The sequence below is a fragment of the Anolis sagrei genome, chromosome 3, assembly GCF_037176765.1.
Source record: "Anolis sagrei isolate rAnoSag1 chromosome 3, rAnoSag1.mat, whole genome shotgun sequence".
NCBI classification, from domain to species: domain Eukaryota; kingdom Metazoa; phylum Chordata; class Lepidosauria; order Squamata; family Dactyloidae; genus Anolis; species Anolis sagrei.
The window spans coordinates 95,261,692-95,285,836 of NC_090023.1; positions in this window are offsets into that span (position 1 = coordinate 95,261,692).

Sequence of the window (24,145 nt, forward strand, 5' to 3'; positions counted from 1 at the left end):
TAGACTAATGGTCTGAAAAAACCCTTAAATATTGAGTTTTCTGTTTTTAATATGGGAGGTTCTTGGTGCCTGTGTGGATGCTTTTGAGTAAGAAAATTATTTGGGAATGCCCACAGCCACTTGCCAAAGCAAGCAAGCAAGCAAGCAAGCAAGCAAGCAAGCAAGAGGACGACAGAGAATATGGAATTGTAATTCATTCTGGTTCCATCTGGCAGATTCAGGATAAATTCACACACATGTATATTCATTACCTTATGACTGCAGAGTATCAAATATCCTGTATAAATGAAATATCCTGTGGGAATACACTACTGCAGCATTTTTTTAAAAAGAAATCTGTAGTATCACTTCACTTTCAGTACCATTTGATATATGAACTCTTTTACACTTGATTCAGGACCAGATCAAATTTAATTTGCTTTAGGTTCTGTTAAGTTTTACTTGAGTTTCCGGGAAATGCCTCACCTATCTGACCTACTGCTTTCCAAACTTGTGAAAAAAATATGGCTGAAGAGAAACAAGGGTGCATTTACATTTTAGAATGAATTCAATTTGACATCACTTTAACTGCCATGGCTGAATGCTATGGGATCCTGGGATTTATAGTTAGATCTTGCAAAACTACAACTTCCATGATTCCATAGTATTAAACGTTGGCAGTTAAAGTAGTGTCAAGCTGGATTAATTCTAGAGAATAGATGCATCCAAAATTCAAGTCTTAGGATGCATCTATTAAGGGGTAGATGTTCTGCTAGGATGTTAACACGTATGCTTGATAAAATTGGAGGATGGCATCAAAATCAACTTGTAGCTGTGAAATGCTAAGTTATGGCACAGAATAAAAAGTCCCTTCAAAGCCAGACCAAAGCTGCATAGAGTTATAGAACCAATTTCAAACGGATAATGGCAGAGGTTTTTGTAAGTTTTTCAGGCTGTATGGCCATGTTCCAGAAGCATTCTCTCCTGGCGTTTCACCTGCATCTATGGCAGGCATCCTCAGAGTTTGTGAAGTCTGTTGGAAACTAGGAAAATCGGATTTATATATCTGTGGAATGTCCAGGATGGAAGAAAGAACTCTTGTCTGTTGGAGGTAGATAATGGAAGACATTATGGATTCATCACACCATGAGCTAACAGTGGCTATTAGTCGTAAAATCCCATTATCTATGAGAAATTGAATACACCTAATAGTGCTCTATTAACACAGGTCATAGGACATCATCAGATGGATGGGGGTGGAAGTGGAGGGAAGGATCCTTCTTTGTTCCCTACGTCTTTCCCCATCATCCTTTCCCCATATTCTGCCTTTCTTTCCCTGTTTTCAGCTGTTTGGAGTTGGGTAACACCCATCTCCTGAAGACAGTTTTAGGGCTCCATCTCAATGTGCTGCAGAAATTGAGACCCCCTTACGTCATGTCATGGCCTCCATGATGTTCCCGTGGGGCTTTATTTCCACAGCACATGGAAAGTCATCTGATGAGGTCCATAATATCTGTTTATCACACCACTGCACAGACTGTTCCTTCATACCATGCTTTGAATTTCCTAGCACATGCCTGTTTCTTTAAAAAAAATAACAAGAAGAACTGAACAATTTCGAGATGTGGATCATTATTACAAGAATTCACCAATTTGCGTTTTTATTAGTTCATCATTTTATATTTGCACAGTAAAACTTTTCTAGTTTTCTGAACGCATGTTCATTTCTCTTATCATAAGAAATATGAATGACAATGTATTGAAAATACCAAATTTATAGAAATGAGTTTATGCTGGCAAGGTGTGGTGTAGTTATCAGTTCTAAACCTATTTTTGGGTGTTGACACAAAAACAGCAGAACTCTGAGGTTTTCAGTAGGTGACAATGTAAATTTAAATCCAGCATACCACATCACCATTAAAGGTGTGTGTCCACGTCCCCAAGGCAATGCTAGTTACCAAATCAATGCTGTTAGCATTTAGGTGGATGTCATTGAACATACAAAGCAGTTACTTTTCCAAAACTATCTCTGCAGTATACAACAAATAAAAAATCAGAATAGTGTCAGAAAAGAACAGCAAAATTATGCAACTATATTAAATAATTTTTCAAAGCAGGTGAATGGAGCAAACAGGGCAACTAATAGCAATGTAGCTGGAGGTCCTTTCCATCTCCTCACCAGAAGCTGATGTCCTCAGTCTTGGAACAGGGAAGTAGAGCAGAGAAAAGTTATACCCAGAATACTCCTACAGCACCATCAAGTGGATTTACCCAATATCATGAAACAGTAGAATCATAGAATCATAGAATCAAAGTAGAGACTCACTTATCCAACCTTCACTCATCCAACATTCTGTATTATACAACACAGTCTGCCTCCTGCCTGGATCTATAGCTGTTTCAATACATTGTGATGTTTGGGTGCTAAATTCATAAATACAGTAATTACTACATAACATTACCATGTATTGAACTGCTTTTTCTGTTGATTACTTGTAAAACATGATATTTTGGTGCTTAATTTGTAAAATCATAAAGTAATTTGGCCTTTAATAGGCTTTTCCTTAATCCCTCCTTATTATCCAATATTTTTGCTTATCCAACGTTCTGCTGGCCCATTTATTTTGAATAAGCGAGGATCTTCTGTAGTAGTTTATCGCATCAGCATCAACACTGGAATGAAACATTTTAAGGATTGTATTCATAGCATTTCCTCATGAATTAAAAGTATAACCTAATAATGGGGAGGGGTGTTAAAATGTCACTGGTATGCAACGACGTCATGAAATAAGTAGCACAATCATGGTGTTAAATAGCCTGGAAACATGCAGTATAACCCCATGCAACAATGCCTTATATAATAGCTATTTGAATTTGCTCTTCGTTTACTTTGCTTTTAATGGAACAGTTCATGCATTTTGCCATAAGGACTGATGAAGTATCAACTGATATTTTGAATGAGTTGTCACAGTTTTTTTTAAAAAAAAAATCATTGTTTTTTAAATGCAGGCTTATATTTATTTTGTTCAGATGGATGGTAATGTGTGGGTTCTAGAAGTAATGTATTTTCCTTCTCTTCATAGCATATTTGACATAGCTGGTGCTCTTTATACTGCATGTATCTGCTCTCTATTTCTGGTATGTTGTAAGATGAACTTTTCAAATTGCTCACGCTATGTCTTTGCATTCCTCCAAATCTCATTTGGTAACAATCTTATCAAATTTGCAGATCTTTTTTATTCAGATATCTCCCATTTCTCTCTGAATCTCAGTAATGAGTTGTACAAATCATACATATACCCATGCATGCACACATGCACACACACACACACACTCACTCCGTCAAGGTAAAAGACTGATTAATAGTATAAGATTTCAAAGGCACTGAGGTTAAATTAACAGGGAGTAGGTGTATCCATGGCTATTAATTAAAAAAGATCATATTGAGAACCTTCTGATTTAACACAGCAGCTGCTTAATTTGCAGAAAACATGGAGTTTATGAATACCTAAGTTTTACTCTAGTAACATTATTTTAAGTGTATGTTTGCATAACTTTGTACAATATAATGTTAATTGTGATCTTTATTAACAGAATGGCAATACTTTCTATACTAATTTTTGCATGTCCTTTGGCCTTTTGGTTCTTTTGGTTTATTTTTTGTTAAGAGACATGCTGAGCTGTTAAATGAGGACACTCATGGACTAGACATTTCTCATCCATTCCATGTTCCCAAATAGTTTGCTTCTAAAATGCTTTTGCTCTTGTTTCAGAGAACTTTTTAAAGGAAATATTTATTAAGTTTTAATTGACTTGAGCATGTAAAATGTATAAGGAAATAAAATTATCTCATCAAATACTACAAATTTTTCCTGGACATTCGTCCTTCCTTCCATTGTTCATTCATGCTGTTTTTTGTTTTCATTTCTTCCATGAGTTTACTGTGCGCACATTGACTTTTTCAGATGTTTCACATTTTCTTCTTCATAAAATCACATCCACACTGGCTGTTTTTTTTTTTCCTTTTAGCATATTTAACCATGACATTCTACACAGTATTTCCCTGAGCTTGATAAAGCAATTTTCCTGTAATTCAAGGTTCATGTTTGACTATACTCCTCTTTGGTCTTTCCACAGTCATTAATTCTGGTATAATATGGGAATTTCCTTTAAAGTACCAACTGTTTTGTTTCTATTAACCAACGCTTCCCTGTTGGTTGATATTAAGTCCAGGATTTCTGATTCTCTTGTTCCTTCCTCCACTTTTTGAAAGCAGAATTTTAAGGCATACTAGGAAGTGCTTATACTTAACAGAGTTAGTCTACCAGCTGATATCTAGGCAATTGAAATCTCCTATAGCTACTAGTTCTTGAATCTTGGTTTGGTGTCCTGTAGTAACCTTCTAATTCATTTTAAATTTGTTATAATTATATTTTTACTGCCAAGAACAGGTAAAAATGCTTAAGAGATTTTTCAGCTTCAAATTTCAAAACAACCAAATGACAAAGGGTGCTACTGAGAAAGGGGTGCGTTTACTGCCCCATGTTGGGCAGCAATGTATCTGGGGTTATCTTTGCATAGAATTCCTTTAAAATGTTTTTTTTAATCCAATCTAGGGATAAAACAAAATTAATAGCTTGTTTTAAAATTATGTCTGCAGTCAACCCATCACCAAAAACATAGTTCACATTCCCGGGGGGGGGGGGGGGGGATGAAGAAGCTCCTCTGGGTTGTCTTTAAACATTCAGCACCATTTCTCTGCTCACTTGTTGTTAAGTATAGGTCAGAAACGTGAGACCTTGACTTGATGGAAACAAAAATCTTTCCACTGTGGTAAATCTCTGGGGTGGGTTCAGTGTGTGTGTTTATATAAGATGTTCTCTGTTGTGTTCAAGGTCTCAGAAGAGCACGTATGGCAAAATGGAAAGGAGAGAAAAACATTTTATACTGCAATGATCCCCATCTTGATACGTATAGGATGTAAACTGAAAAATATAACACAGAAACAGCCCCAGTTTACTGTGGATGAAACTCCTTGGAGATCAAGTTGGTGGTTTGGGAGATGTAATTCTCTAAAGCCCATTAGCCTTTCTGATCCTTCACTGATTTCTACCAGATGAAGATCCATGGAGGGAGAAGAGCAGCTGAAACAAATGTGGGGTTTTGTTTGCTTGCTTTAGAACCATTGAGATCAATAGCAAACTGTCAATAACATACATTAAAAATCTTTATGTTTCAAGCCCATTAGCCTTCCTGATCCTTCGCTGTTTTCTACTAGATGAAGATCCATGGAGGGAGAAGAGCAGCTGAAACAAATGTGTGGTTTTGTTTGTTTGCTTGTTTTAGAACCATTGAGATCAATTGCAATCTGTCAATAAGGTATATTAAAAATCTTTATGTTTCAAGAAACTAACCATAGCTTCCTCCTTTCATATGAAATCCCATGATTATCACAAGGGGCCACGTCACATTTAGTCACCCAATGCAAGCAACAGTTGGGGGAATTCACCAGGCAGTGGGACAAATCCAGCAGGGGGATCCATCACCCTGCACAGTGCCTTGCCAGCAGTGATGCCTTTCCCATCCCATTGGGGAAAGCATCGCTGCCCAGCTTCCTCCTGTGCTAACTCTGTTGTAGGCAACGTGAACACAGGAAGCTTCCCATGTTCACGTTGCTCCCTCTTATGATGCTTTGAGCACAATTCAGGGACAGAGCCCCACCAGAAATAGATGTATGTCATTTGATGGGATCTGGCGGGCTCCATCTCTGAATTGTGGTGAAAGTATTGTATGGTGGGTAAATTTAACCATGTGATGAAGTCCAAGGCTAGTCTTGTAAACAATCTGCAAGCTTCCATTTGAAGCAGCATTGTGGACCTATGAATGAAGAGGTATACAAAATAAACCTGCTCTTATTTAAGTTAAATAATTTAAAAGATATGAAAGATTTGACATGTTAATTGAGGCTAATCTACGATATTCAGTCCAGCCTTTCCAATTGTTCCTTGAACATAGTCCTCCCTTCTTACTTTTGACTCTTGCCTGCATTAGTTCATTCTCCAAATGTCTCTTGCTGTTAATTCTTCTGTTCTTGCAAATAACACACATTTCTTTCTGTGCCCCATATAAGGGCTGAATTACAAGTCACTTATCCAGTAGCCTGCAACTTCACCTTCCAATTTTCTTTAATTTATTCTTCAGGTGAGATGCATATGTTTGGTGACAGTAAGCAAGCTATCCTTGAAAAATGCTGTAGCAGCTAGGCACAATAAAAGAAAAAAAACTCCCCTTAGAACCAAAGAAACTTTTTATTGCTCTCATCTATGTTTGGAAGGAAACAAGGTAATAGAAGGAAGCCGTCATCTGTAATTTAAAACAAATAAAAGCACTGCTCAGAACATATTAATATGTAGCTTGTTCTCAACCCACCTACTCCTGTTCCCATGTGCTTAAAGGCATTCATTCTGATCTCCATCTCCCAAGCCTTGACACTGTGTTTTTTCCATTACTTAGTTCTCCCCTTTTAAGATCCCTGTTTCTTGGGCCTTCCTTTTCAACTTTTTTTTTTTGTTTTAAGCAGATTGCTTTCCAGTCAAACTGACCTTTTTATCTACTCACAGATGTTATAGTCAAGCTACACAGAACTTACAAGCATTGCAAAAAGAGTATTAATTTTGAAAACTCTTTCTTGAGAAATTAAATGTTCTCACCTGCTCCACAACAACACCATAACTAAATTGAAAGATCAGAAATGCCTGTTACTGGCTTGAAATACACATAAAGCAAACATTTATAAAAATTTTGCATCTATACAAAAACTAGAACAGAGATGTGATGAATTTGTGATGTGAAACTTTCACCGTATCTTGAAAATGAGACAAAGATACTTGAGCTTAATGTCTGAAAATGTCATTCATTATATTTATGGCAACATATCACAGGGCTTGTAATCTTCTATACTTCCTAAATTGAACTGAAAAGGACATGATCCCATTTTCTGTGGGAGGAAAGGACATTGCTGAATGTTGGTATCTCTCCAGGCCATTTGAGCTGAAAACAATGCAAAACAACATCTTGAAAAAATATAGGCCTATGACTCTACCATAATCTCGTTTTTCTTCTCAGCTATGCTTTTTAGCACCTTTGCTTGATGAATAACCCAATCAAATTTTAAAACTTGCTTGATGTCATTTGAGCATTTTTAGTTGGCCTAATAAAGGTATGGCTGCTTTGTGGATTTTATATTTTGTTGTATTTTGCTAAGCAACTGTGCAACTAAATAATTTAAGACTCTGAACTTAATAGCCTTGCAGGATCCCCTTCTATGGCCATGTGTATTGTTAAGTTTTGAAGCTTACAACTAGTATTTCTCATCTCACACCAGCTAATCAAAATTGGGCATTTCTATTCAAAACAGGGTGTTTCTATTCAAAAATTTCCCTCTGTCTTTCATACTTTTTACTGAAATTTACCATTCTGTTTATTGAGGATATACCATATATTCTGGTGTATAAGACTACTTTTTAACCCAAGAAAATTTTCTCAAAAGTCAGGGGTCGTCTTATATGTGGGAGTAGTATTATACACAGGAGTCATCTTCTAGAGCGGGTGCTGAAACTTCCAATCAGATTGGAGAATCTGTGGTTGCGGCATATGGTGGGGGAAGCTCAAAAATGGCAATGGCCGTGTCCCTGCCATATGCAGAGACTGTATGAAAGTATTAAGGGTGACACTGTACAAGAACGGTAGAAGAAAATCCATTCATCGGGACTCATGGACTTAGTGCAGTCCCAATGGTGAGGTGAAGGGCCACCTCACCGGGAAGGTGTAAGTGAAGGGGGGAGCAAGCTGCAGGCTTCCGGGGCACCCAGGATATGGAAAAAAGAGATAGAGTGGCTCTGGGCCCAGACAAACACACCTCTTTTCCCTGTCTGGCCCGCCCTTGTATCCTATTACCATATCTCCTCCTCTGCCTCTCAGATCTCGCTCCTGAAGACTGCAGTGAAGTGGTGCAGGTGTGCATGTGCGAGATCTGAGAGGCAGAGAAGGAGGTACAGTAATAGGAAAATTACCATATTGAAATCAAATCTGATGCTTTTTAAATTTTTATTTGGTGTGCATTGGAAGAAGGGTAGTCTTTTCTGGTGAATATATCCCAAACTCTATATTTTAACTGGAAAAGTTGGGGTTCGTCTTATATGCCCAGTCGTCTTATATGCCGGAATATACAGTAGGTCTTTACATTTAGGTATATAAAATGACTTATAACTTTGCAGGCAAGACAAGTGAGAGATACTGTAGATTTAAAATAATATCATATCATGCAAGCAAAGCAAGAATTTGGTTCCAAATTTATGAATATGGAGCCTATTAAATCCATTTCAATTGATCTGTCAGTTAAATAAAAATAACTTACAGTGAGCCAGACTGAATGTATGCATAAAACTTTTTCATTAAAAAAGACTGATGAGAACGTAGTAATATCATGCTCAAAGCAACCATTTACATTGTTGTTATTTCTGTAGGTGGTCGTCTTTCCAAATTCAGATACCATAGATTGTACATTATTACGAAATTGGCACTGAGGATGAAAGTAGCAATACTTTGCCTCTACCAGGTACTAAAACTCACCTCATGCCCTGGTGTCTTCACTTAGCATGTTCACTTGTGTCCCCTAACCAGACATAGTTAATTGTCCAGAAGAGAGATTATCATACAACCTCACTCTGAACACTGAAAGGAATTTAAGTAAGAACTCAATAGATTATTTAAAAGGTTTTGTACAAGACTGTTTTTCAGAAATATAAACTGACTTCTGTAGTTTTATCCAGGTACAATAGCATTCTGTACTTGATTTGCTATTTTATATTTGGACACCATTTAAAGTAAGTTGTTCTACATAATGGTATGTGAGCACCTATAGACAGTATCCACAAGGGCTCCTGGAACCAAACCACAGCAGATATATAAGGCATACTGCATGGGTCTGCACACCTTCTAACAACTTCCCTCTATGACTTAGTCTTCCATCAGAATGACACTCTTTTATCCAGGAACTGGGGAAGAGGTAAAAAAAGAGTCATCTGCTTTATAGTTGTTTTGGAGGAAGAGGGAAGGGGACCTGGTTATTATTCCATCATGGGAGATGACCTCATTTCCCCTCTGGTTGCAGAACTACAGCCAGAAATTGTTGGGATGTCTTCTGCTTTGTCCTTGTCCAATAAACTGTCACGACAACATCCTTGATCAGGAACAGTATGAACTCTACAGAAGGAACATTATACTCCATGTGCCATAACACAGGATTATGAATATTATTTTTGACATCTTTTGAATTTTTGTCTTAGCTATTTTAAGTGTTAAGTATCTTTTTAAGTTATAGAGTGAGCTCTGGTCACTAATTCAACCAAAACAAACAAACAGGCTAAAGTTTAGGTTCTTGTAGGTTTTTTCGGGCTATAGGGCCATGTTCTAGAGGCATTTCTCCTGACGTTTCGTCTGCATCTATGGCAAGCATCCTCAGAGGTAGTAAGGTCTGTTGGAATTAGGACAGTGGGTTTATATATCTGTGGAATGGCTGGGGTGGGGCAAAGAGCTCTTCTCTGCTGGAGCTAGATGTGAATGTTTCAACTGACCACCTTCATTAGCATTTGAAGGCCTGGCTGAGCCTGGGAAAATCTTTTGTTGAGAGGTGTTAAGATGTGCCTGGTTGTTTCCTCTCTGCTGTTTTGCTGTTGTAATTTTAGAGTTTTTTTAATACTGGTAGCCAGATTTTGTTCATTTTCATGGTCGCTTGCTTTCTGTTGAAATTGTCCACATGCTTGTGGATTTCAATGGCTTCTCTGTGCAGTCTGACATGGTGGTTGTTGGTGTGGTCCAGCATTTCTGTGTTCTCAAATAATATGCTGTGTCCAGGCTGGTTCATCAGGTGCTCTGCTATGGCTGACTTCTCTGGTTGAAGTAGTCTGCAGTGCCTTTCATGTTCCTTGATTCGTGTTTGGGCGCTGCGTTTGGTGGTCTCTATGTAGACTTGGCCACAGCTGCATGGTATACGGTAGACTCCTGAAGAGGTGAGAGGATCCCTCTTGTCCTTTGCTGAACGTAGCATTTGTTGGATTTTCTTGGTGGGTTTGTAGATTGTTTGTTTGTTGTATTTCCTCATCAGCTTCCCTATGCGGTCAGTGGTTCCCTTGGTGAAGGCTAAAGTTTTTTGGGGAGAAGGCAAATGACAAATGACATGGCACTACTTACATTAATATAATTCAAATTTGCATAGTTTATAGTTGCTCTCTTTTTAAAAACCCATATGTTCTCAACAGAGACTTCTCAATTGCTGAAAATAACTCAATGAATGGCAGAATTGCAGAAAACACACTGCATTATTAGGAAAGCAAATTATTTCAGTTGCTAATAATGATGTGCTGTTCTTGCCTCTGGTACCCCTTAGAGTGGTCACCAGAATCTATGCAATTAATAGTGCATTGATATTTCCTGCATGTTCTTGTACTAATTAGAGGCTTCTGCAATGATACCATTACATATGAGAAGTGGTAGAGTTTTGAAGACAGTCCACAGTGCTGCTCCTTAATAAATTCAAGCTCCTTTTAAGCCCAGCTGCTGACTCTTTTCTGTTTCAGTTTTGCTTCTTATGAATTAGGTTGGTTGGGGTAAAGCTGCACTGAAGAGCTTCTGTGTTTGTGCCTTGACTTTTCTCTTTGTCACAAATTTGAAAATGGAGATGATTTTTAACCTTGTGAAGAGTTTCTGCTCAGTTTTGTGGGATGGTACACTGAGACAGTATTTGGCCAATCTGCTTGAACAAGCGACCCTAACCGTATGGCATTTTTGCTACTCATTATGAGAGATATCCATGACACTGGATAAGCAAAAGTCCTTTCTTCTTCAACGGTAATTGCTGTGAGTGAAATATTGAACAGGACGAGTCAACACCACTATGCTGGATTTTCCACTGCAGTGGTGTTTAGAAAGATCTTGACCAAAGCAAAAACTGAAACTGAAAATTCACCCATCAATGTACTCAGTCTGGTGACATATCACATAATGGACTTCATCATACACAATAAAATCAGTGTTTCTACACATTTAAGAATCGACAACCCACGGATCCCATCACATGATGCAAGTTTCAATTGTGGGTTCCAGATATTTTATCTTTTCTAAAGTGTGGGTTTTCCCCACGACTCCTAAGTTAATTGGCAATTGATTTCTTTTTCAATTACCCAGGTAGAGATGTGTAAAAAAGCCCAATTCAACAAGTAATGGGAATCCCCCTTTGCCCATTTGTAAATAAAACGATGATGTTGCCATGGAGGGAGGAGTTGAGATGGGCAATATTGCTTCCTTTCTTCCATCATTACCATTTTGGTACCAAGGAGGAAGGAATGGTAACAGATCTCTTTTAAAACATTAAATAAATAAATTTCACTTTTTAATTGAGACATATCTGTGTTTATAGTAAATGAAATTTGCCTTATACTTCAGGGGATTATTATATCATATTCACCTGTCTCTTGTGTGATGGCAAATCAAAATGCTAAATCTTACAGAAAGCAGAGAAAAGGATTGGGTGTGATGGAGGTAGGAGAATCTTTCATTTAATTTCAAAACGGGGCATGGCAATCTTAAGGGAAAACCAACAATCTCAAAAGTTTTATTTATTCCTTGGAATGAAGTCCTATGCCTAAGAGTCCTGTTTGTCTCTCCCCTACCCCCTGCTTCCCCCCTTTTTTGTGTGTAGACAGAGGCACTCTGGAGACCAGAATTCAGTTCCCTACTTAGCCATGAAAAGCCACTGGGTAACCCTGGGAGAACAACACATGCCCCCCCACCCCCCCAAAAAAACCATGACAGAGTCACCATAACTCAGAAACAGTTTGAGAACATGCTGCCATCATCAAAAAGATTTTGATGTCTTCAGTAGCCAGATATGTTTGATAAGGGATTCTGTTGAGGAATTTCAAACACAGTCATACAGAGTGGAATAGCCAAGTATATTTGTTCAACATGCATAGCTATGTAAAGACAAGGTGCAAGAATGAATGGCTTTGTTCCAACATTGTAAAAGATCATGCAATAGGATGCCTGTATATGTGAACTCTACCAAGTTTTCAACCTGATTTTTTTCCACATTTCCCTTATAGGTTTTGAGAAGTGGGGGGAAGAATTCCATGATTAGTATTACATCATTTTGATTCCAATGGATAAAAAATTGCTCTCTTTAACAGGAATAATTTTCTAAAGTGAAATTATCTTTCTTTGACCACTTTTATCTCTTCCAGAAAAGGAAAACCTGCAATTCCCACAAAAAAAAAATTAAAAGGAAAAGACTAAATATCACACAGTAAGAGCGATCAGAAAATAAGGGAAACCAGAGAGAGGGTTACAGGGAGCACAAGCACACACTGATTGTTTTCTGACTTGCACAGAATTTCAAATGAGCCCTTGACAGTCTTCTTTGAGACTGCCTTCTATAGCAGTAATGAAGAGCCACTGGATTCTTGCTAGTTACCTCTGTGGCTTAATGAAGAGGAAAGACAGAAATTGCATACTGCCATGCTGAATGACCTTACCTGATAAGACTGTTGTGCCTTTTATGCCATAGGTGACAAGGGCAGGCGGAATGCTGCAGCCTGTTTTCCTACACCTTAATGAGAAAAATGTACCCATTTGGCCACCAACTGTCTTCTCTCTTTCAAATGCAAGTCATTTTGAAGGCTCTTTGTCCTATTCTTCACTGTGGAAATCAAACAAAATCCTCCATGGAATATCCGATGGCTGGCAACATATTTATGTGCAAGTGCTAGGAAACAGATCTTCAAACAGGCCTATATGCAGCTTACTGTGATATATGCCATCTTTTTTCAATCCCTATTCTCCTGTCAGGTTCAGCAGTTGGCCATTTCTGAAGTCACAGTAGCATTGGCAATGTGTGGAACAGAACATTGTGACAATTTGAAGTGATGGTCTAGTTAGTCAAGCATCAGGAAAGAAGCAAATCATATAAGTTGGACAAAACTGCATGAGAAATCTATAGGCAGAAAGGAAAGAGACAAGAAAAAAGATGTGCAGAGGAGATTATCAGCTTCCATAGTATGATGTCTGCTTAGGCTTCCCTGTGGTTTCTTCCAGACTATGGAATACTATGCTGAGGGAGGGTAGGTCCATTCCTTCTCTGTTGTTCTTCCTCTAGCAGAGGGGAAAAAAGGAACGATTTATTGTTCACCTGTTTCTAACCATTGTAAACCCACTAAAAAAGCTTTATGATATCAATTAAGAAGTTAGAGGAGTAGATAAAAAACAAGAAATAACACTGAACATTTATTTATGTATTACTTACTTATTTATGTCATTTATATGCTGCCCTTCTCACCCCAAAGAGGACTCAGAGCAGCTTACAAGTTATTTGTACAAGTTATTAGATTGACTTACAAGTTATTAGATTGGTAGTATATAAAAATACTTGACTTGACAATGGTGGTCCATGCCCTAGTTACCTCTAGACTGGATTACTGTAATGCTCTCTACGTGGGGCAACCCTTGAAGACGGCCCGGAAACTACAACTTGTCCAACGTTCGGCAGCCAGATTAATAACTGGGGAGACTTACACGGAGCAGTCAACACCCCCCCCCCCCCCGTTTAAGGAGCTCCACTGGCTGCTGTTTATTTTCCGGTCCCAATTCAAGGTTGAGGTTATAACCTATAAAGCCCTAAACGATTTGGAACCCGCCTACCTTTGTGACCGTATCTCCCTCCATGTACCATCCCGGGCCCTCCAATCTTCTGGGGAGGCCCTTCTTCTGCCCCTGCCAGTCTCACAAGCTCACCTTGTAAGCACAAAGGAGAGAGCTTTTTCCTCGGTGGCTCCCCGACTCTGGAATTCACTATCTGGAGAAATTAGGGAAGCCCCTACCCTAGGAACTTTTAAAAAGAACCTCAAAACCTGGCTCTTCCATTGCACCTTTGGTGAACAGGTATTCAATCCCACATTATCCCTCATGTGTAATGCTCTGTCACTGGAGTATATATTTCCCCCCTTGTGGCCGGCCCATTGTCACTGTGTTTGTGTTTGTTGTAATTTTGTATTGTTGTATATCCCTATGTTTTATGTAATTATGATGTTGTTTATTGTTTATTGTTTGCATTTTCGGTTTGTGTTTGGTCATTCTTTATTGTAATTGTTTTTTGGGCTTGGCCCCATGTAAGCCGCTCCGAGTCCCCATTGGGGAGATGGTGGCAGGGTACAAATAAAGTTTATTATTTATTATAAAAATAAGTGCAAAGTGAAGGCACCCTCCCACTGCCAAAGTAGCCCAGGTCCATAGACCAGTCTTCCTAAGTTGTCATCAAAGATGGTGGGTGTTGAGTGAGCCACAATGCAGGACAGTTGCTATGGCCAAGGGGTAGGTATAAAGTGACTATAGGGAACCCAGCAACAATGGTAGATATTAGGGCTGGGCAATTCGTTTCGTTAATTCGTAATTCGTTAAAAAATTCGTTAATTTTTGAATTACGAAACGATTACAAAACTTATTTTTAAACCTGGAAGTGTTTTTAAATATCGAAACGGCAGGCGCCAAAAAATTTTGTATTTCCGTCCATTTCGGAAATACGTAAGATGGCCGCCTGGCTTGCTGGGAGCTCTCCTCTCTCGGCGCCGGCTGAGCAAGCGAGCGAGAGGGCGAGCGAGAGGGCGAGCGGCGAGCGAGAGGGCGAGGGCGAGCGGCGAGCGAGAGGGCGAGTGAGAGGGCGAGCGGCGAGCGAGAGGGCGAGGGTGAGCGGTGAGCGAGAGGGCAAGCGAGAGGGCGAGGGCGAGCGGCGAGCGAGAGGGCGAGTGAGAGGGCGAGCGAGAGGGAGAGCGAGAGGGCGAGAGGGAGGTCTCCTTCTCTTTCTTTCCTTTTCTCTTCTTTCTCTCTCTCTCACCTTTCGCAGGGGGGTTCTGAGCTCTCTTCCAAAGAAGGCTCACTTGCTTCCTCTTCTCTCTCTCTCTCTCTCTCTCTCTCTCAATTCGAGGCAGGAAACCCCTCCATCCTGCAGCTATCTACACTGCAGCCTGGATGAGGTTTGGCACCACATTGGCTCAATGCTATAGCATCCTGGGAGTTGTAGTTTGGCAGCCTGGGAAAAAGAGCCCCTCCTGGAAGGAACCCATCCTAGCGAGAGGGCGAGAGGGCGAGCGAGAGGGCGAGCGGCGAGCGAGCGGCGAGCGAGAGGGCCCGCCAGAGTGAGTGCCTGCCTTCCCTCAATAATAATTTCTCCTCCCTATTCTACTAAATTAATAATTAAATTTAAAAAATATTTTAAAAATATTGAAAAAAAAGGGCGCCATCTTTACAAAATGTTTTGTAAATATTTACGAAATTTCGTAAATACCGAACTTTTTTTTTGGAAAATTTTGTAATTATTTTAAATATCGAAACAAAAAAACACCCCAATTACAAATCGATTTTAGAAACAAATTTTTGCGTTGTTACCCAGGCCTAGTAGATATTGATAAGCCTCCAAAAAAACAGCCTCCACACACCACAATGGAGATTCACAAGAGCAGCAAGAGGTCATCTGAGCAATCAGGCACTAGGACAATACAGTGGATATGAATAATTACAGCCAAGAGCAGGAACAGCAATAGCAGATGTTGACCATGTTAGCTGAGACATGCAGGAGGCCTCCAGTAATAACGAAGCCTCTAATGAAGCCATCACCACCACTGATAAGTGGTGGTGGTGGCGATCTCCAGGGAGGAGGCAGGAGTGATGTGGCAGACTTTGGGATGGAAAAAAAACCCAGGAGTCACCGGTGCCAATGTCAGTGTGCCGGTGAGTTTTTCATAAAGCCTTATCAGTGTAATTTCAATAACAATGGCCGCACAATGGCTCCTGGCTTTTGACCTCTTACCGCTTAGGTCTTATAATTAAATGGGTTAAATAAGATAAAAGCACCCCTCAGAATATCAAAACTTAAGCCCTGAACCAGCTACAAATGTAAATGCTGGCTAATTTATCAGAATGATGAAGAGTGGCCACGGTGTTGGCGGCAAATGGGAGCAGGTCCCAGCATGGCTAGCAACAAAGGCCAGCTGTTGGCCCTGGGGGGAACAGGCATAGTCACTGTGATGGTGATTGATGGTGGCTCAAGATTTCGAGGCTATTGGGCTGTGAGACAGGGGCCTCAGACAATACTGGCAATAACAGTAACAGCCAAGCGATGATCGGCCCCAAAAATGTTTGAAGGTGGAGAAAGGCAGTTAGGAAGAAGACATGGGCCCTCTTAGACTGATCATCAATGATGGTGAGGTTGGTGATTGGCAAAGGCACTGATGGCAAGTTGTTGAATTGGTAAATAGAAAGAGGGAGCACAATCTAGATGTGATGTAATGGTTGCAGCAGCAGCACTCTACCTCTTTTGTCTCCTGATTTTCTTTTTCTCTTTTCTCACCAAGATCACGCCAAATTCAGCCCCTCAAGTTCTCCTCTGGGACACTGGTTGAATGAATAGGCTAAAAAGGTAGTTCTAGATGGGAGGATTAGCTCAGATTGATGGTTTCTTCTCGAGCTGTGGTAAGAGCCCTGTTACTTTTCTGCCATTTTGGTTCTATTTTCTCATTCATAAATTATTTGATAGGTAATTAGATACCAAATTAGTAGAATGAATAAGGTGGAATCCTGAGATGAAACTCCTCCAGGTAACCCCAAAACAAATGCAGTTCAACCATCTTTATCTGGATTGATGTCATAACATAAAAATAGGACCTTATTAATTGAGGTCCTGCAATGATGTAGCTATGAAAACATAGCTATATGCTTGTCTCCACAAAGCCTACCCTTGAAACCATGAAATGCTATAAAGGATTTTCTAAGCTGTTGAAGTGAAAGTGGGGTGATAACCTCTTCTGAGGCAACCCCTCGTAGAAAGCATTGCAGTAATCTATACGAGATGTAACCAGAGTATAGACCACTGTGGCCAAGTCAGACTTCCCAAGGTACGGGCACAGCCTAGTCTTACAATGCTTTAATCCTTTTCTTCAAGACTTTCACCCACAATCTCATCAGATTGTTCAATATCAAGTTTTGTGCCAGCAGCTTTTAAAATTCTATTTTATTTTTATTGGGGTGTGTTGTATTTATATATTTTTATCATTACCACTGTAGTTTAACTGCATGAAAAAACAGTTCTAAATGCATATTGTAAAGTGATTCCCGGTTTAATTATTTTTTAAAAAACTTTTGTACAATCCATTATTTTAACTGCATCTTGTTTTAACTCAAATTGTGACTCGTGTTGACAGAGATATGGGATAAAAACAAAATAAAATCCTTTTCTGCTCAGTTCTGGAAAGAAGAACAGTAATCTCTTAAGGAGCTGCGCTAGTGAATAGTGAGTCTGTGGGTACATCTAGACTGTAGAATTATCTCAGTTTCATATCACTTAAACTGCCATTGCTCAATGCTATGGAATCATGGAACTAGTAGTTTTACAAGATCTGCCCTGCCAAAGTGTTCTGCTACCTCACCAAACCACAAATCCCAGGTTTCTACAGTGCCGAGTTATGGAAGTTAAAGTAGTGTCAAATTGCATTCTAACTACAGTTTAGAATTATGTACCCTGTTCCTACCAAATCTAATTTCCTTGTCATAATCATTTGAATACATTGCTTTTACATGTTTAGTTTATTTCAAATATTGTTGCAAATGATTCTGTATTTCTAAAATCTGATGGCACATGACACAGCTGAGAAGATAATAGCACACAAATATTGATAGAAATTTTATCTTGACATCATTGACAAAAATCAATATGCATTTACTATAATACTGCAGCCATAATATTGCTGAATTGCTTTAAAGGAGGGGAAGAAATGACCCTCTTGTTGCTACTTATTTAAAATAAATGCCCATGTTGTTCAAAGCTTCTTCTTTTTTTCAAATTCATACTAGCGATTAACTACCCCACGTTCAGTGTGAGGGAGTTTTCATTATTAAAAAGGGCTTCATGCAAATTTAAAATTTCCATAAAGTCTTTCTAGTGTTCTTAGGTATAGAGTCACACTGAAGGGTGCTGAGTATGAATTTGCATATTGCAGATTATCGCAAAATGAGAGTGGTGCAATCAACGATTATATTAAAACTCTGCTATGCCTGCAGATTTGATATTGTCCTGTGGCTTCATTAAAGAGAAGGTAGCATATAAAAAAGGATGTTATGGTTTCCATCTGGCCTCATATACAGCCATAATAGTCTTTCTAATGAAGAAAATAAAAGAAAAACAAAATTCTGCCTGCAATCTACTTCATTTACTAATATGAAAATGTCTCATTAAACAAATGGCGACCAAGTACGAGTGTTTCACGACCTCTAGCAAATTAATGCTAAAAGGAAAAAAACCCACATGTGACTGTTTTGAGCTTCACACTGCCACTAACATGTCCTTTTAATAGGAGTGCTGGAAATGTTAGTTTTGCACTTTAAAATTAAGGACTTGCTTCCATTAAACAATACAAGGCTCATTACTTACTTAGTATCTTGTCAGCAACATTAGGGGCGGGCAACTCACTTACCACTGCATAATGCTTGGAATTATAGCAACAGCTATAAAACAGAACATGTTCATACTTTTATTTACAGGCTCTTTGCAAAGAGTTGTAGAAGCATGGCAGGCACAGATCCAAAACAATGGTTAGCAAGCATAGGGTTGTTTCGCTACAGTTCTTTCAATGCTATTTCTGTTGTATGAGCATGAATATTCCAGTCCAGAGTGCATTATTTCAGAAGCAGGTCACATTGGGTTTAAGACTTTTTAAGGAATACAATCTTAAAGTATTTCCCAATGCTTAAGGTAGCAATCGGATACTGTCTAGAATCATAGAGTCATAAAGATTTAAAGGATCACAGGGGCTTTGCTGACCAATGATGGAATAAGGAAACCAAGCCCAGAGAATTGGCTTGAAAAGAGGCACTTTATTTAACCTAGATCCCATTTGAATGGAATTGAATTAGGACTGAAGCAAGAGGAGGCATTCTAATGCAGTGAGGCAAGGCATCACTCTGTGGTTTCTTGTTCAGCTTTCCCCTGGTAAACCACTGGAGTCCCAAGGGCAACCAAATAACTGGTTGAACTAGTCTAACTATCCCAAGGAACCCTACCTCCATATTACAGGATTTAAGTTAAGGTAATCCCTCTCTCAGACTGACCCTAAGGGTTGTATCCCTCATTTCTAGGTCATAGCACCAAAAGAGTCAGTTCCACTGTATTGTGCATTTGAATCTAAAACATAACAGAGAGAGTGTGTCACGTAAATTATAGATGCAGGGGAAAAGATGGACCATGAACATTAAAAAAAAATATGCCAGAAAACTGATGCATTGCAGTTTGTAGGAAAATCCACCATGCACACAAAACAGAAAAGCAGATGTGTGCCAACATCTGAGTAGCAGATCAATTGATATATTGATCAGTCCCATACAAGGCTTCTTCAAGCTGACAAATAGAATAAAAACAGTCCTGTAAGCTTCCAGTTCTGAAAAACTTTGCACTTCAACTGTGAGCTGACCTGTTAGGTAGATATCTGAATAGAACTGGATCATGATCAGTTAAAGTAGTTTTAGGTTTAAGTTCAGTCACCTACATCAGTTCTCCAGTTTAAAATAGCACATACAGAGAAAACCAACAGTGACTTTAAATCCAGTTTTCTCACTGGGCTTGGTGCTCAAATCCCATTATATCAAGTGTCATTATGTAAAATGATAAAATCATAGCATTGCTTTTGGAATTTATTTTTGGTGGGGGGATATTTTCAAGTTGTGGGTGGTTTAATCCATGACAACACATGCACCAGTTTCCTTGTGCAGTCTTAAACCTAGTCAGTGGCTCATTGGACAAGGAAAGTGCAAACATTACTGAATGTGAACATTTGGATGTGCTGTCACGCCTCGGGGCTATAACTCTTAGTGAAAGAGGCATGGATGTGGCATCTTTCCCCAGGGGATTGCTTCTTGCCCTCCTTTAGGAAACTGGAACTGCCAAAGACCAAAACACAACAGATAACTCGAAATGGTATTTATTGTTCACAATGAGTTATCTTTCTCAGGCTTGATGTTTCAACAGGGATAAAGGAAATATACTTTACAATCTCTGAAGTCCAAGGAGTTTGCAGCTGAGACGCCTTTCCTGTTTCCTCCTTCCTCAATGGCTGTGAATATCGGAATAAACACAACCCCAGTCCAATGGCCTATGTTGAAGGGACAAGACCTTCCTCTGGTGCCAAAAGAACTGGTTTGAAGGCGCTTGGGTCTCCTCAATGTTGTCCAGAATGATCTGGACATAAAGCATGAGTCCCAAGGGTAAAAATCCTTAGAATTGGTGCTGAGAGGTAATTTAATCAGGGTCTTTTAGAGCCAAGTCTCTTACTCACGTCTATCTGATAGAAACTTTGATGGCAGAATGAAAGAAAGGAAGCACTCCCCTCCTCCAGGAAGAGGTGGAGCTAAACAATGAGCTTGAGAAAGCAATTCAACTGGTTTTGTTGTTGTTGTTGTTGTTGTTGTTTTGTCGTGTCAGGAGCAAGTCGCTTCTGGTGTGAGAGAATTGGCCGTCTGCAAGGACGTTGCTCAGGGGATGCCTGGATGATTTGATGTTTTTATCATCCTTGTGGGAGGCTTCTCTCATGTCCCCGCACGAGGAGCTGGAGCTCATAGAGGGAGCTCATCTGCCTCTCCCCGGATTCGAACCTGCGACCTGTCGGTCTTCAGTCCTGCCGGCACAGGGGCTTAACCCACTGTGCCACAGGGGTCTCCAATTCAACTTGTGCAAACAACATTGATTGACAGCTATAAATAACCAATCAATCCAACTGTACATAAGCATGGTAAAAAGGCAGGATTAAGCATGATACAACAGTTTAAATCTTGCAACTAATAGTTCTACACATAGGTGGCACCACTCACGCCGTCACATTGGATGTATAATACATCAAAACTGTTTATTTTTATGATTCAACAAGTATATATTGAAGGCAATTATACTTATTTAATCATATTTCCCTACAGGAGAAAATGGATGGAATGATGATGGTGTGTAGAGCATTTTTTCCACCAGCTTAAAATTTCCAGTAGAGCTTTGAAAAACCTGAGCAAGTCTGTTGATAACATAATCACTTGGACCTTTCTTATTCATATGGCCATCAAAAGCCAAAGCTAATGTGATGCTGCAATGAAACACATTACAATGATTCAATGGAATAAGCCGTGTCTCTCTCCTCACCTGTCTGTGTCACTTCTGCATTATGATAGGATATGTTAGCAGAGAGTGCATCACATCTAGGAAATCATTGAGGTCTGTCTTCTGAGATGGCCAGCCACTCCATGTCCTTTCCCTGTTGAAGTCCATTTTTCCTCCGCTTTCCTCCTCCTCAAAATGCATTCTGGGCTTCATTTCCATGTGCTGCAGAAATTGAGTCCCACAGAGTCCCACTGGAAGTGCCCTTATGTCACATGGAAAGTGCATGGAAATGGAGCCCAAAATCTGTGGGATGAAGTCCGAAAACTATGGAGGCCCAGAGCCAAATCAGGATGCATATTTGAATCTAATAATCTTAGTCTAATTACCTCACTTGAAGAGAATGAGATGGAGAAAGGAAAGCCATGAAAATTATCTTGTGTTCCTTTGAAGAAATTAAGAATATAAAATAAAGAAATACATCTGTAATATTCTATGATTCTATGTAGAAAAGGGTGCCTGAAAAATGGCTTGAATGGCTGGGGCTATGTAACACAGCCCATTCAGGAAAGAACAACATGAAATGACTTGAAACACATGTAAACACATTCTAGGAGAAATTTCTAATTATGTGAATGGGGCCACATTCCATTGATGATGAAAAATAAAAGCCAAGCTTTTACAGTGGGAGAGGATTTAAAAATCCTTAAAAGAGCTTCTCCCTTTCTACACAGAATTTGGCAAGATGCTATTTTCTATGTAAAGGCAGTTCATTTTTAAAAAAGTAAAATGGGTTACTAAACTATTGATGAGCAGGCTGTTTTCTAAATAAATTCATGAGAAATGGGAGGCAGAGCTTGAGGAGATAATTACAAAACCATGATGAGGGACAGAAAGCTGCCTGCATTTCCTACTACAATCACTTCTTTATTGGAAACTAGGGGCTTGGCGCAGTCCCCCCCCCCCCCCATTTTCACCAAGTGAATTATGTTGGAAAAAAAGAAAAATATTGGAATTTATGAGGCAAGGCAGAGAAGCTCTGTAAAGATTTCTTTAAGAATTATTCTCTGTAAGAGAATAAATAAATCTCACTCCTATTATTCTCATAATCTCTGGGGAGGCTTCATAATCTTCCTGTAATTTCTTTGCATTGTTTTCCTTTTCAACACTTCTGTGCATTTGCACACTTCATGCTCAAGAATCAGGGGATATTCATTTGGAACATGAATTGCTGTAGACACCAAAAATGGCAGGAGCTCCCATGCTAGTTCCCATAAAGTTGTAAAATCCTCTTAATAGTCAAGAATCTCACCCTCGGGCAGTGCTTGAACAGTAAACATTTAACAAAGACAATTCCCACCTTGTCTTTTCCCCTCCCAGTATGTCATCTGATTCATTTTATTGTTTGTTTCAGTCAATTTTATACTATCATCTCCCTTCACACTGCACTAGTCAAGAATCCGTGTTCTAATCAAAATACCCAACTTCTGGGAATAAGCTTAATCGCTTATAGGAATCCATATGGGATATGTATGTGCTTTATACATCCATGTACAGCAAGGATGTTTGTGGCGCTCTAGGGATGTTTTCCTTTGGCCACAGCTCTTTTATTATTGCCTTCTATCTTCTTTTACATATGGGAATAGCGGCAGCTGGCAAGCTACAGCAGCTGGCATAGTTGGTACTCAAGGATCAAAAGAACCAGAGCGCATGAGAAAAACAATTCCTCCTTCTATCTGAAGCATCAAAGTTGTGCCACAACTGGGGGGGGGGGGGGGGGAGAGGAGAGAGAGAAGAAATGAAATACACTTGCTCTTAAAGGGGGAAGAGCCACATTTGCTTACACTTTGCCTGTTACTGTACAGGTGCCAGTTTGTGGGCTTTCATCTCTGTTTCTCACTTAACTTTGGAGCATATCTTGAATAAGCCACCACTGATACTTTTTTTGTGTACAAATAACTCTTAGCATGTTACCATTCCCCTTTCAATTCTGTTCTAAATGGCGATGAGTTCTACCATGACTTTATGTAGTCTGGGCCTAATATAGCATTTTCTCTCTTGACTAAATGATATCAGAATGGAGGCCATTGCCTTCCAACTTCTAGGAATATCATTTTAGTCTCATCAGTGAATGGTGTAGAAAGCCACTGCAGACCCAAGCAAAGGGCCTTATTAGTTCCTGATGACAGTTTTACACGCAGGAGAATAGAGTTTATATTGTGAGTTGGATGCCAATTTATCATGTCCATTTCACACTATATTGTTCTAGTGGTATGATTTGACATCCCAGTGGAATCTTGGAGTTTATACACTAGTGAGCCCTGAAGCTATGTGGTTAAGAATTCATGATGTTTCTTCCTAAACCACAAAGCCCAGGATTCCATAGGCAGCAAGCAAGACAGTTGAAATTGTAATGTTATAACAATGGAATATGAAAGAGCTCAAAATCTTGTATTTTTGAACCAAGACTGAATTGTCCTTTAAAATCCATACATCTCAAATTTCTGCAGTGAAATTCTTCAATAAATCTGAATGAAAAAATTCCTGGCTTGTTTTTTTCCCCTCTAAAGTTATATTTAATCAGATGTCATTCAGACTGTCAATCCTTTTGGATTGGAGCTTGTCATTCTGTCCACACAGACCTCAAAGTTCAGGGCTTCTCTGGGGTTTTCCCACAACTCTGGAGCATTTTCCAACTTCGCTTAATGTAGGGCTAAACCAGGTTTACCTCACGTTAAGGATTGGAAGTCCCTGAATGTTGTCTAGATATTTTTCTGGTCCATTTTGGGGTAAATGACTAGTGTAAGTAAGCCACTGAAAATTAGTCCCACGAGGACCAAAGCTCTGGAAATAGGATGCTGTATTTTGTGAACTTTTGATATGGCACAACAGCCTCTGCCCCTTGAGGAACTTGATTTTTTAAATCCACTGTTAGCA